Source organism: Tamandua tetradactyla, chromosome 6, assembly GCF_023851605.1.
Source record: "Tamandua tetradactyla isolate mTamTet1 chromosome 6, mTamTet1.pri, whole genome shotgun sequence".
Taxonomy (NCBI): Eukaryota; Metazoa; Chordata; class Mammalia; order Pilosa; family Myrmecophagidae; genus Tamandua; species Tamandua tetradactyla.
Window position 1 is genome coordinate 147,668,313 of NC_135332.1, and position 14,494 is coordinate 147,682,806.

General features: G+C 40.6%; 1 pseudogene; it reads right to left on the reverse strand.

The window, feature by feature from the left end:
• Positions 1 to 10,468: 10,468 nt before the first annotated feature.
• Positions 10,469 to 12,142, reverse strand: LOC143686857 (Golgi phosphoprotein 3-like pseudogene; annotated as a pseudogene).
• Positions 12,143 to 14,494: the final 2,352 nt, after the last annotated feature.

Consider the following 14,494-nt stretch of genomic DNA (forward strand, 5'->3'; position numbering starts at 1 on the left):
TAGTTCTGTCCTTCCCTGCTTACTCACTATTCCCAACTCTAATTTCCACCAATAGTTTGTTCCTTTTTGTGGGAAGAAATCTTGGAAATCTCGCCCATTTCTTACAAGCCCAGCTCTGTCCCAGTAAGTTTGCTTGATCTGGGAAGTAGGTGTTTGGCAGCAGGAGGGCCCACCAAAGAGATTGGTCTGATGTGTTACCAGTGGGAGTTTGTTTCTGTAAAATGTAGATGTTCTCTCAGGTAGTTCCATCTCCCTACCCCATATTAGTGACAGACCCTTCTAATACAAGAACTTTAGAATTGTCATAGCCCAAACTCCCCTAAAGAAAGTGATGGAAAGATCAAAGGTGATGGTGGAGTTATACATAGAAGATAGGACTTAACAAATGAATATGATTGCTGAATCATTAAGTTGATATCTCTTTTAGTCTCCAGTATTTTAGAACAGCTAGAAATAAAAACCAAAATTGTGGAACTGTAACCCCTGTCAAACTCTGAAATATGTTCTACATCTAATTATAGTGCTGTGCTTTGAAACTTATAGCTTTTTTGTACATATACTATTTTTCACCAAAAAAAAGAAGGAAAAAAAAGTCGATTGTCATGATAAAGAAATTATTTAAGCCCTCTAGCCTCCTATATTTGGGATCAGCTAGAAGGAAAAATCTGAGAGGATCATATGGTAGTCCATAACAAACTCTGGGATCTATCCTGTAACCACTTGTTGAAGAGTGCTCTGAAAATTATTGCTTTTTCCTTTCTTTGCCTTGTATACATATTATAATATACAATAAAAAATTAAAAATAAAAAAAGTAGATGTTCTTATTTCTATGAGATGAGAGGGTTGTACATGCCTTATGGGAGTGGTAGTCACCATGCATAGGCAGTTTGGCCCCCTACACTGCAGGTGGGTTGAAGAGACAGGTACCTGGTTATGGTATGTGTGTTATTCATCATATAATCGCCAGTTACATTGCACTGTGTTCTGCTCTAGGTGTCTTGCTGAAGCCTGACAAGGCAAAGAGCAGGGTCAAGGCAAGTTCTCCAATTCCATTTGTATCAGGACCCACCTTTCCTTCCCTCTTGTTTTAGTGGAGGAAGTGTCCCTCCTATATCAAAGCCCAGCCCTTCCCTGTAGGTTTTAGATCCCACCCTGTAATCTCTTTAAGGAGTTTGCTTCTTTTGGTACCCTCCCTCTCTTGCACCGTCACTGTCTTCCTCTCAGGTAGGAAATGTGCTCTATTTCCCATCTTTAAAAAACCCACTCTGACCTAAAATATCCTAACTCCACTTTTTTTAACTCTAACCCTTTTTAACCAAGTATCTCAAGACAGCTGTCTATACTTGCACCTTCACATCTTCATTTTCCATTTACTTTTGTTTTTATTTTTAGCAAGACTATTCACACACATATTTTCAAGAGATCAGATAGTTCTATAAGACTATCAAATAGTTCTTTAAGACAGCAGTCCTCCGCTTTCCTTCTCCAATGAGAGACAACTATTTATAACTCATTTAGCTGATTTTTCTTTTTGGTGTGTAACTCCTTATTTCTAAATAAAATGTGTTTCTTCTTCTTTTTTTTTTAAAAGACCAGAGAACCAAGAGTTGTTGGTCTTTATCATACAGAAGTGATGACATGCAGCATTAAATGAGAAGGTATTTGGCAGTGAACATTATGCAGATTCAAAATGAAGAAATCTTATTGGGATACAATATAAAAATAAACAGTGACCAAGAGTTGCGAAAAAGAAGTGAACTCAACTTCTATCCCCAATCAAGTTGAAACTTTGCACAGGAAAACCTGGTTTCAAAATCCACACTGAATTATTTAAATGGAAAGAAAAAGTTAAGTCAGGGAGAGACAACACACAAATGGGCTTTTATACTTTTAGAAAGCAAGAGTGGAGCTCTCTTCTGCCTAACATTTACAATTTGTTTCACTTTACACTTTGTTTCTTTTTTCTTTTTTTTTTTATTAATTAACGGAAAAAAAGAAATTAACCCAACATTTAGAAATCATACCATTCTACATATGCAATCAGTAATTCTTAACATCATCACATAGATGCATGATCATCGTTTCTTAGTACATTTGCATCGGTTTAGAAGAACTAGCAACATAACAGAAAAAGATATAGAATGTTAATAAAGAGAAAAAAATAAAAGTAATAATAATAGTAAAAAAAAACAAAACCTATAGCTCAGATGCAGCCTCATTCAGTGTTTTAACATGATTACTTTACAATTAGGTATTATTGTGCTGTCCATTTTTGAGTTTTTGTATCTAGTCCTGTTGCACAGTCTGTATCCCTTCAGCTCCAATTACCCATTATCTTACCCTGTTTCTAACTCCTGCTGGACTCTGTTACCAATGACATATTCCAAGTTTATTCTCGAATGTCGGTTCACATCAGTGGGACCATACAGTATTTGTCCTTTAGTTTTTGGCTAGACTCACTCAGCATAATGTTCTCTAGGTCCATCCATGTTATTACATGCTTCATAAGTTTATCCTGTCTTAAAGCTGCATAATATTCCATCGTATGTATATACAACAGTTTGTTTAGCCACTCGTCTGTTGATGGACATTTTGGCTGTTTCCATCTCTTTGCAATTGTAAATAATGCTGCTATAAACATTGGTGTGCAAATGTCTGTTTGTGTCTTTGCCCTTACATCCTTTGAGTAGATACCTAGCAATGGTATTGCTGGGTCGTATGGCAATTCTATATTCAGCTTTTTGAGGAACCGCCAAACTGCCTTCCACAGTGGTTGCACCATTTGACATTCCCACCAACAGTGGATATGTGCCTCTTTCTCCGCATCCTCTCCAGCACTTGTCATTTTCTGTTTTGTTGATAATGGCCATTCTGGTAGGTGTGAGATGATATCTCATTGTGGCTTTGATTTGCATTTCTCTAATGGCCAGGGACATTGAGCATCTCTTCATGTGCCTTTTGGCCATTTGTATTTCCTCTTCTGGTAGGTGTCTGTTCAAGTCTTTTTCCCATTTTGTAATTGGGTTGGCTGTCTTTTTGTTGTTGAGTTGAACAATCTCTTTATAAATTCTGGATACTAGACCTTTATCTGATATGTCATTTCCAAATATTGTCTCTCATTGTGTAGGCTGTCTTTCTACTTTCTTGATGAAGTTCTTTGATGCACAAAAGTGTTTAATTTTGAGGAGCTCCCATTTATTTATTTCCTTCTTCAGTGCTCTTGCTTTAGGTTTAAGGTCCATAAAACCGCCTCCAATTGTAAGTTTCATAAGATATCTCCCTACATTTTCCTCTAACTGTTTTATGGTCTTAGACCTAATGTTTAGAGCTTTGATACATTTTGAGTTAACTTTTGTATAGGGTGTGAGATATGGGTCTTCTTTCATTCTTTTGCATATGGATATCCAGTTCTCTAGGCACCAGTTATTGAAGAGACTGTTCTGTCCCAGGTGAGTTGGCTTGACTGCCTTATCAAAGATCAAATGTCCATAGATGAGAGGGTCTATATCTGAGCACTCTATTCGATTCCATTGGTCGATATATCTATCTTTATGCCAATACCATGCTGTTTTGACCACTGTGGCTTCATAATATGCCTTAAAGTCAGGCAGCGCAAGACCTCCAGCTTCGTTTTTTTTCCTCAAGATGTTTTTAGCAATTCGGGGCACCCTGCCCTTCCAGATAAATTTGTTTATTGGTTTTTCTATTTCTGAAAAATAAGTTGTTGGATTTTGATTGGCATTGCATTGAACCTGTAAATCAATTTAGGTAGGATTGACATCTTAACTATATTTAGTCTTCCAGTCCATGAACACGGTATGCCCTTGCATCTATTTAGGTCTTCTGTGATTTCTTTTAGCAGTTTTTTGTAGTTTTTTTTATATAGGTTTTTTGTCTCTTTAGTTAAATTTATTCCTAGGTATTTTATTCTTTTAGTTGCAATTGTAAATGGGATTCGTTTCTTGATTTCCCCCTCAGCTTGTTCATTACTAGTGTATAGAAAAGCTACAGATTTTTGAATGTTGATCTTGTAACCTGCTACTTTGCTGTACTCATTTATTAGCTCTAGTAGTTTTGTTGTGGATTTTTCCGGGTTTTCGACGTATAGTATCATATCGTCTGCAAACAGTGATAGTTTTACTTCTTCCTTTCCAATTTTGATGCCTTGTATTTCTTTTTCTTGTCTAATTGCTCTGGCTAGAACCTCCAACACAATGTTGAATAATAGTGGTGATAGTGGACATCCTTGTCTTGTTCCTGATCTCAGGGGGAAAGTTTTCAATTTTTCCCCATTGAGGATGATATTAGCTGTGGGTTTTTCATATATTCCCTCTATCATTTTAAGGAAGTTCCCTTGTATTCCTATCTTTTGAAGTGTTTTCAACAGGAAAGGATGTTGAATCTTGTCAAATGCCTTCTCTGCATCAATTGAGATGATCATGTGATTTTTCTGCTTTGATTTGTTGATATGGTGTATTACATTAATAGATTTTCTTATGTTGAACCATCCTTGCATACCTGGGATGAATCCTACTTGGTCATGATGTATAATTCTTTTAATGTGTTGTTGGATACGATTTGCTAGAATTTTATTGAGGATTTTTGCATCTATATTCATTAGAGAGATTGGTCTGTAGTTTTCTTTTTTTGTAATATCTTTGCCTGGTTTTGGTATGAGGGTGATGTTGGCTTCATAGAATGAATTAGGTAGTTTTCCCTCCACTTCGATTTTTTTGAAGAGTTTGTTTGATAGAATTCTTTCTGGAATGTTTGATAGAATTCACATGTGAAGCTGTCTGGTCCTGGACTTTTCTTTTTAGGAAGGTTTTGAATGACTAATTCAATTTCTTTACTTGTGATTGGTTTGTTGAGGTCATCTATTTCTTCTTGAGTCAAAGTTGGTTGTTCATGTCTTTCCAGGAACCCATCCATTTCATCTAAATTGTTGTATTTATTAGCGTAAAGTTGTTCATAGTATCCTGTTATTACCTCCTTTATTTCTGTGAGGTCAGTAGTTATGTCTCCTCTTCCATTTCTGATCTTATTTATTTGCATCCTCTCTCTTCTTCTTTTTGTCAGTCTTGATAAGGGTCCATCAATCTTATTGATTTTCTCATAGAACCAACTTCTGGTCTTATTGATTTTCTCTATTGTTTTCATGTTCTCAATTTCATTTATTTCTGCTCTAATCTTTGTTATTTCTTTCCTTTTGCTTGCTTTGGGATAGTTTGCTGTTCTTTTTCCAGTTCTTCCAAGTGGACAGTTAATTCCTGCATTTTTGCCTTTTCTTCTTTTCTGATAAAGGCATTTAGGGCAATAAATTTCCCTCTTAGCACTGCCTTTGCTGCGTCCCATAAGTTTTGATATGTTGTGTCTTCATTTTCATTTGCCTCTAGGTATTTACTAATTTCTCTTGCAATTTCTTCTTTGACCCACTTGTTGTTTAAGAGTGTGTTGTTGAGCCTCCATGTATTTATGAATTTTCTGGCACTCCGCCTATTATTGATTTCCAACTTCATTCCTTTATGATCTGAGAAAGTGTTGTGTATGATTTCAATCTTTTTAAATTTGTTAAGACTTGCTTTGTGACCCAGCATATGGTCTATCTTTGAGAATGATCCATGAGCACTTGAGAAAAAGGTATATCCTGCTGTTGTGGGATGTAATGTCCTATAAATGTCTGTTAAGTCAAGCTCATTTATAGTAATATTCAGATTCTCTATTTCTTTATTGATCCTCTGTCTAGATGTTCTGTCCATTGATGAGAGTGGGGAATTGAAGTCTCCAACTATTATGGTATATGTGTCTATTTCCCTTTTCAGTGTTTGCAGTGTATTCCTCACGTATTTTGGGGCATTCTGGTTCGGTGCATAAATATTTATGATTGTTATGTCTTCTTGTTGAATTGTTCCTTTTATTAGTATATAGTGTCCTTCTTTGTCTCTTTTAACTGTTTTACATTTGAAGTCTAATTTGTTGGATATTAGTATAGCCACTCCTGCTCTTTTCTGGTTGTTATTTGCATGAAATATCTTTTCCCAACTTTTCACTTTCAACCTATGTTTGTCTTTGGGTCTAAGATGTGTTTCCTGTAGACAGCATATAGAAGGATCCTGTTTTTTAATCCATTCTGCCAGTCTATGTCTTTTGATTGGGGAATTCAGTCCATTAACATTTAGTGTTATTACTGTTTGGATAATATTTTCCTCTACCATTTTGCCTTTTGTATTATATATATCATATCTGATTTTCCTTCTTTCTACACTCTTCTCCATACCTCTCTCTTCTGTCTTTTCGTAAATGACTCTAGTGCTCCCTTTAGTATTTCTTGCAGAGCTGGTCTCTTGGTCACAAATTCTCTCAGTGACTTTTTGTCTATAAATGTTTTAATTTCTCCTTCATTTTTGAAGGACAATTTTGCTGGATATAGGAGTCTTGGCTGGCAGTTTTTCTCTTTTAGTAACTTAAATATATCATCCCACTGTCTTCTAGCTTCCATGGTTTCTGCTGAGAAATCTACACATAGTCTTATTGGGTTTCCCTTGTATGTGATGGATTGTTTTTCTCTTGCTGCTTTCAAGATCCTCTCTTTCTCTTTGACATCTGACATTCTAACTAGTAAGTGTCTTGGAGAACGCCTATTTGGGTCTAATCTCTTTGGGGTGCGCTGCACTTCTTGGATCTGTAATTTTAGGTCTTTCGTAAGAGTTGGGAAATTTTCAGTGATAATTTCTTCCATTAGTTTTTCTCCTCCTTTTCCCTTCTCTTCTCCTTCTGGGACACCCACAACACGTATATTTGTGCGGTTCATATTGTCCTTGAGTTCCCTGATACCCTGTTCAAATTTTTCCATTCTTTTCCCGATAGTTTCTGTTTCTTTTTGGAATTCAGATGTCCTACCTCCAAATCACTAATTCTATCTTCTGTCTCTTTAAATCTATCATTGTAGGTATCCATTGTTTTTTCCATCTTTTCTACTTTATCCTTCACTTCCATAGGTTCTGTGATTTGTTTTTTCAGTTTTTCTATTTCTTCTTTTTGTTCAGCCCATGTCTTCTTCATGTCCTCCCTCAATTTATCGATTTCGTTTTTGAAGAGGTTTTCCATTTCTGTTCGTATATTCAGCATTAGTTGTCTCAGCTCCTGTATCTCATTTGAACTATTGGTTTGTTCCTTTGACTGGGCCATATTTTCAATTTTCTGAGCGTGATCTGTTATCTTCTGTGGCGTCTGGGCATTTAGTCAGATATCCCTGGGTGTTGGACCCAACAGGTTGAAAGATTTTTCTGTGAAATCTCTGGGTTCTGTTTCTCTTATCCTGCCCAGTAGGTGGCGCTCGTGGCACACGTTTGTCTGCGGGTCCCACCAGTAAAAGGTGCTGTGGGTCCTTTAACTTTGGAAAACTCTCACCGTTGGAGAGGTTCGCCTGCCAAAGTGGCTTGGAAGAGTGCCAGCCGGCCCGGGGTTCCAAACGCGGGGAGGGTTGCTGGCCGCCGCAGCCCGGGAGAGCACCCATCCGAATTTCCTAGTCGGCCCGGAGCGCCAAGCGTGGCGGGAGGGCACCAGCCGCCGCGGCCCGGGAGAGTGCACCGTTCCCAGCCAGACCGGGGAGTCACGTGTTTGGAAGGGACCCCCCCCGTCACCGTTCTCCGCGGCCTGGGGATTTCCCATCCAATTCTCTCAGTTGGTCAGGGGGGCCGCGCGTGGTGGAGGCGCCAGCCGCCGCGGCTTGAAGGGACCGCCTGCCCGATTCTGCCAGCTGGCCCGAGAAGGAGGAGGGGAGGGACTCCGGCTGCTTGCCGCCCCGCCCAGGGAAGCCTGCGCCCCTCGGCGATCTCACCAGAGCTGGTTCTCCCAGACAGTCAACCGTTCCAGGATGGGGTCGCTGTCTTTTTGATCTCTGTCGTGGCTCCGGGAGCTGTTCTGTATCGTTTCTACTCCCCTAGTATCTGTTCTGGAGGAGGAAAGGTGAGGATGGCAAAGTTGTTGAGGACGGTGGCGGAGGAGCCGGTGAAGGTGGAAGAGGGCACGGTGGTGGTTGGAGAGCCGCTGGAGCAGGAGGAGAAAGGAAGGATAAAATGACGGATGGAGCACCGCCGGAGCAGAAGGGGAAAGAGAAGGGCAAGATGGCGGCGGGCGCGCCGCCGGCGGAGAAAGAGGAAGAAGAGGGCTAGATGGCGGCGGGAGCGCCGTCGGAGAAGGGGGAAGAGGAGGGCCAGATGGCGGCGGGAGCGCCGCTGGCGGAGAAAGAGGAAGAGGAGGGCTAGACGGTGGTGGGAGCACTGGCGGAGTAGGGGGAAGAGGAGGGCTAGACGGCGGCGGGAGCGCCAGCGGAGAAAGGGGAAGAGGAGGGCTAGATGGCGGCGGGAGTGCTGGCGGAGAAGGGCTACACTTTGTTTCTTAAATTACCTAAGAGGTAGATACCCGAAAAAAAAAAAAAATCTTAATTGAGTTGGGGAATTTTTTGTCGAGCTAGGTAGGGTTGGGGGAGGGGATAAAGTTATAATCACTAAATTATTCTGTTCAGGAAGATCAGATTAGGCCTGGGTTATCGTATCAGCCCTGTGACAGCCTGTTTTTCTGTAATGGTCAAAAGGCAGATCCATTAAAAGTACGAGCAAACCAAAAACCTATTGTCTTTATATCCCCGAATACTGGATTTCATTTCAAGCTACTTTCGACCCTCTAATTTAGGTCTTCTTTAATAAAGCTTTTCTCTGCCTTCATTACTGGAGTGAAAAACATTTTAGAAATTTGGCCAGAAAGAGGGTTGTGTTGAATCAAGACTGATGACAGGAGAGTATCTGTAACTACAGACAAACTCTTATATACAGACAGGATTTCTCCAGGTATGTGGGGAGCCAAAAAATAGGGAGCAATAAGATCTGGAGTTCTTATGTCTGGACTCAGGGTACAGCTTGCTGCTTTTCAGTAAGTAAAATTTATAGCTTCCTGAGTTCAGTGCAGAGACATTTGAAGGAGTCTGGAGGAAACAGGGCAGGCAGGAGCTAAAGGGAGGAAACGCTCATTCCCCCTCCTCCCCGCCCTTATACATGCTATGCTGAAGGCACAAAGGAGGTGTTCAAAGATGACATTTGTTTTCATTTAGACTTTTGTCCTGATGAATGAGGGAAAATAAGAGAGAGTACTGAATATACTTCTGGTTCTAGAATTGTGAGAACCAGGTCATCAAATCTGGGACATTTTCATTAGGTTAGAAAAGGAAAAATGAGAAAAATCACAATCCCAAAGACCATCTCTTAGCTTTTTTTCCCCCTGTGCTAGTTTGAAGCTATTATGAGCTGCAGATAAGCCATATTTTAATCCTGATCCAATCTTGTGGGGGCAGCTGTTTCTTTTAATCCCGATTTAACATTGTAGGATGGAGACTTGATTAGATTATCTACACTGAGATGTGGTGTGCCCAGTTTTGGGTGTGGCCTTTTGATTAGATGGAGATGTGACCCTGCCCATTCAAGGTGGACCTTGATTAGTTTACTGGAGTCCTTTAAAAGGGGAAACATTTTGAAGAAACCTCAGAGCTGATGCAGATGCAGATGCTTGAGGAACGGTCACTCTGGAGCTGACAGAGACACACACAGAGCCCAGCAGAAGTCGCCAAGTGCCTTCCCATGAGATGTTAAACAGGCCAGAACCCAGAGCTATGTCCCAGAGGAGCTAAGTGAAAGCCCACAGGTGCTTAGAGAGGAAACCACTGGCATCAGAAGCTGGAAGCAATGGAACTGGGCACAAGCCAGCCACATGCCTTCCCTCTGACAGAGGTTTTCCGAATGGCATCAGCCTATCTTGAGTAAAGGTAACCTCTTGTTAGTGCCTTAATGTGGACATTTTCACATCCTTGGAGCTGTAAACATGTAACTAATTAAATTCCCTTTTTTAAAAGCCATTCTATTTCTGGTATATTGCCTTCTATAAGCTTAATAAACTAATACAGCCCCTTATTTGAAGACAGAATTATTTCAATTTGTGTATTGTCTCTCCCTGACTTAGTGTGAAATTTCAACTTGATTGGGGATAGGAATAATGAGACCCTACATTATTTAACCAGAGTCTGAGAGACAAAGTCTTGGAAAGAGCCATGTGTTTAAGATAGGAAAAAACATCAAACTTTAAAAAATGAAATAAATCATTTACTTTTCATCTCATCCGCGGTCTGTGGCTGGAGCAGTCCAAACCTCACTGAGACATTCCTGCTTACCCAAAAGCACACTGGATGAAACTAAGCCAGGAGATGGCAGAAAATATTCATTGGGAGTATGTAGTTCACCCCGTTTATTCCCCTCTGCAATGGAAGTATAGAGAGAAATAAAATCTGCTTATAATATCTGCGAAGTCTATGGAGAAGCCCTGATATTGCTCTCCCCAAACTGAGTCTGATTCGAGAGCAGGAAAAAAAAAAAAAGGATGCAAAAGCATCTCATCGCACAAAACCAGGTAACGAGGTCTCTAACAGTCATCAGTCAGCAGGGGAAAAGGAGGAACCCACCTGCCGGCTTTAGGATTTATTGAATGCTGCCACACAGCCCAGATCATCTCAGTGGCACTAGGCTTGTGCCCTCCACCTCAGGGTCCAGTTCTACCAAGTCCTTGGCTTGACTGATTGCCACATTATACTTCCCATGTGTCAGAGAGGAGGAGACATTCTCTAGCCCTTTGGAGGAATGGGCTAGCACCAGGGGTGCCAGAGTTTGCTTGTCCATATGCTGAGGTCATTTAGCCACGGCTCTGGTAGACCATCTTGCGGGTTTTTTCACTAGTTGCTGCTTCTCTGTAGTACTGGTCACTGGAGGAGTCGTCATGTCATATAGCAGGAAATTATGCCTCTCAGTGGTTAGAGTACCCTTCTCTATGAGGTTCTTTGCAATTTGTTCTCGTACATTCCTCAGCTGGCATTGCAATTTGAAGAGGTTCCGCGTCTCACCAGTGAGTAGCTCTATCCATGTTTGGATGGTTTCTGTGTGTCCTGTTGCTTTGACATGCTCAAACGTCTTATGCGTTATGCAGGAGAATGTCCTCTGTTGGGGTGTCTGACTTCAGCAACGCCCTTCTGTCTAGTGGTCATTTCTTAAGCATGATGGGAAGCTCTAAATAGAGTCGATCCCACGTGGCCAGCACTACCGGGACGCCCCCTCATAGGCCAGGTGATAAGCTGTCCTTCCAGGAAGATGTGTAACCCTCTGCCTTTAGTCCCAGGAACAATCAGGGCAAGGGGGATATCTTTACAGTCTCCAGAGTCTTCTGCACCTGTACTCTTCTATTGATTAGCGTCCTCCCCCCTTTTCCACCTTTACAGAGTTCTTCCTTACACCAAGTGTGAGGGTCTGGTGAGTTAAAGTGGCTGCTTTCATCTGTTTTTCCTTTAAAATATTTATCATAGTCTTTCTTTTGGAATGGCTGTATCTTAACTGTAACTTCATGAGGGCAGGGATATTGTCTTCTTGGTTTTTATGTTCTCCCTAGCCACTAGCACAATGTCTGTAATGTTGTTACTGATGTAATTCCTGGGTGACAGATGGACATAGGGTGCAGCTGGCATTCTACTGTAGGCTGATACCTGCCCACCTTCACCCCAGTCCTGGTAGGGGAGAAACTCCTCAACCACAGAGAGCACAGACTTCCTGATCCTTCAATGCAGAGCTGTGCTACTTCTTGATTCTTTGGTTTTAAGAAGCATCGACTGACTTTCCCTTAGAGAATGAGGATTTAACTTGCTCTCCCCCTTCCCACAGCGCACATGTGTACTCTTCCCATCCCCTTTATCCTGCCTCTAAGGTTGCATCACTTTTCTTAGGTCAATAACTGATTAAGGTCAATTATGACCACACAGTGATATTGAGAGCTGAGTCATATAGTAAGCCAAGATTACTTTTTCTTTCCTATAAAATTAATTTTCCTTGGAATTTTTTTTTAATTTGCTTAGTTTTCTATATATGTATCACTAATTCAGTCACAGGCTGCCATGACTTAGCTCTTCTCTCAAGATGCTATGCATAATTTATTCATTTTATTCTCCTGAATACTTCTCTTCCAGAGTCTTCTGACCTGCTGCGTCTTTTCTCCGCTGTAGGCCACAGCTCTCCAGAACCAGTAATGCCGTCTCCAGGGGCTCTTCACCATCATCCTGGGATTCCTCTTATCTTCCTCCAGGACCCTGGCTCCAAGTTTTCCTCTCTCTTGCTTCTGTAGAACACAACTTCCAGGTACTTCTTGAGAAAAGTGTATAGGAAGAAAGATCTTGTGAGTGAAAATATCATTATTCTAATCCTATACTTAATTCATCATTGTGCTAGAAAGAAAAATCTTGGTTGAAAATAATTTCTTCAGAATTTTGAAGGCAATGCTAGCCTTCAGGGTATGAGGTCATTCTGATTCTTAACCTTCTGATTGTGAGCTATTTTTCAATTTGAAAGCCTATAAGGCGCTTCTCTTTGCCTCCAGTGTTCTGAAACTTGATGAAGATGTGTTTTGGGGTAGGTTTACTTTTATCCATTTTGCCAGGTACTTGGTAGGCCTACTTAATGTGGAAACTCATGCCCTTCAATTCTGGAACATTTTCTTGAATGATTTCATTGTTTATTTCTCCCTTCTGTTTTCTCTCGTTTCTTTCTGGAACTTTTATTACTGGTGTTGGACTTTCTGAGCTGGTCCTCTGATTTTCTTATATTTCCTTTCTGATATACCATCTCTTAGGCTCTTTCACTCCACTTTGTGAGAAATTTCCTCAGTTTTATTTTTCGGTTCTTTTACTGAGGCTTTCATTTTTATCATCATATATTTATTTTCCAAGGGAACTTTTTTTCATTGCTATTTATTGCTCTCTCAATGTGCTTTTTGTTCTTTTTTTTTTTTCATGGTTGCAATATCTGTTTTCATCTCATTAGGGGTTTTAAATGTAATTTTTTGGAAGTTATCTTCTTATATAGTCTCTGTTTTTTCCAAGTAGTTCTTTACTGTTTGCTCTGATCTCTATCATCAATATTAAAGGCTTCTTCACATGTCTGATAATACTTGTCTGCTTAAACTTACGAGGGGGCTATAAAAAGCTGATTTGAAGCTTAGTCACATGGGGAGAGTTTGTCAGCTGCGGGCAATCTAGCTGGGCTGTTTCCTTGGGTAACCCTAATGCCATTAGCTTTCCATCTTCCCTCTGGGCTCGTCAATCCTCCTGGCTTGTGTTCTGGAAGTTGAGGAGGGGAAGAATCTGAGAAGTCTCCACACAGGTAAGCATACCGTTTTTAAATCTTCCTGCTTCAGTGTGGTACCTGCTCTTTCACTGAACCAGGTAAACTCTGAAAAAGATAGACTCAATGTTTATCTTCTATGGAGAATAAATCCAGTTTTCTCTCGGGGTGAGGAAGGGACCATTCAGAGGGAGGGGAGACGTCTTCCTAAATTGCTTTCAGCCAATTCTCCTTAGCTTTAATGCAACCCCCCACCCATCTGACCTTTACTTCCACTTCCAGAGTTCCCTGATTCCACCAATTCCTGGACTTTGGAGGATTTTGAGGTATAAATTGTGTTGGTTTTCAGTTTTCCCACTATTGACTTTGGTCTGCTAAATCAGTTGCTCCTTGTCCAAATGGTTTCCAGCTTTCAAAATTTTGCAATTGTTTTATCCTCTTCCCTTCTCAACTCATAAACATATGGGTTTATGTTAAAGATAGTTACTTCACTGTTGTTTTGTGGGGTTTCAGAAAGAAGTTAAATTAGATGTGTGATTTCCCATTCATTCATCAATCCGCTCTTATCAATATTCCACTCTTATCAAATTCACCAATGATTTCCATGGTGGCTTGGAGTTACATACTTCAGGAAAACATGTTCTTAATCTTAGTCCATTCCTGTGGATGTGAGCCTTTTGTAAATAGGGCCTTTCCATGAGGTTGGTTGGTTAAGGTGTGGTCCAACTGAATCAGGAAGGGCTTTAAAATGGATTACTGGAGTCCTTTATAAACGGAATGAAAGTTAGACAAAGAAGTCATGGGGAGCAGCTAGAAGCTGGTAGTGAAGAACCCAGAGAAGCCAAGAGGAGCCACTGTGTGCATTGCCATGAGTAATGGTTAGGTTTATGTGTCAGCTTGGCCAGGTAATGGTGCTCAGTTATCTGGTCAAGCAAGCACTGTCCTAACTGTTACTGTGAGGACACTTCATGAATTTAAGTAGTCTATAAACTGATTGCATCTATGACTGATCACATCTACAACCAACTAAAGAGAGTGCCTTTAAGGAGACATTTAATCCAATCAGCCAAAGGCTTTAAAAGGAGAAGTGATGACTTCTGAGTCAGAAGACAGAATTTTCATCTCTACTTCAACTTCAGCCAGCCAGCCAGTCCTGGGGAGTCCAGTGAACACCTGTAGTCTGCCCTTCAGCCTGCCCTTCAGAACTTGGACTCATGTATCTCCACAGTTAGGTGAAACACTTTTATAAAATCTCATATTTACAGATATCTCCTGTTGATTCTGCTTCTCT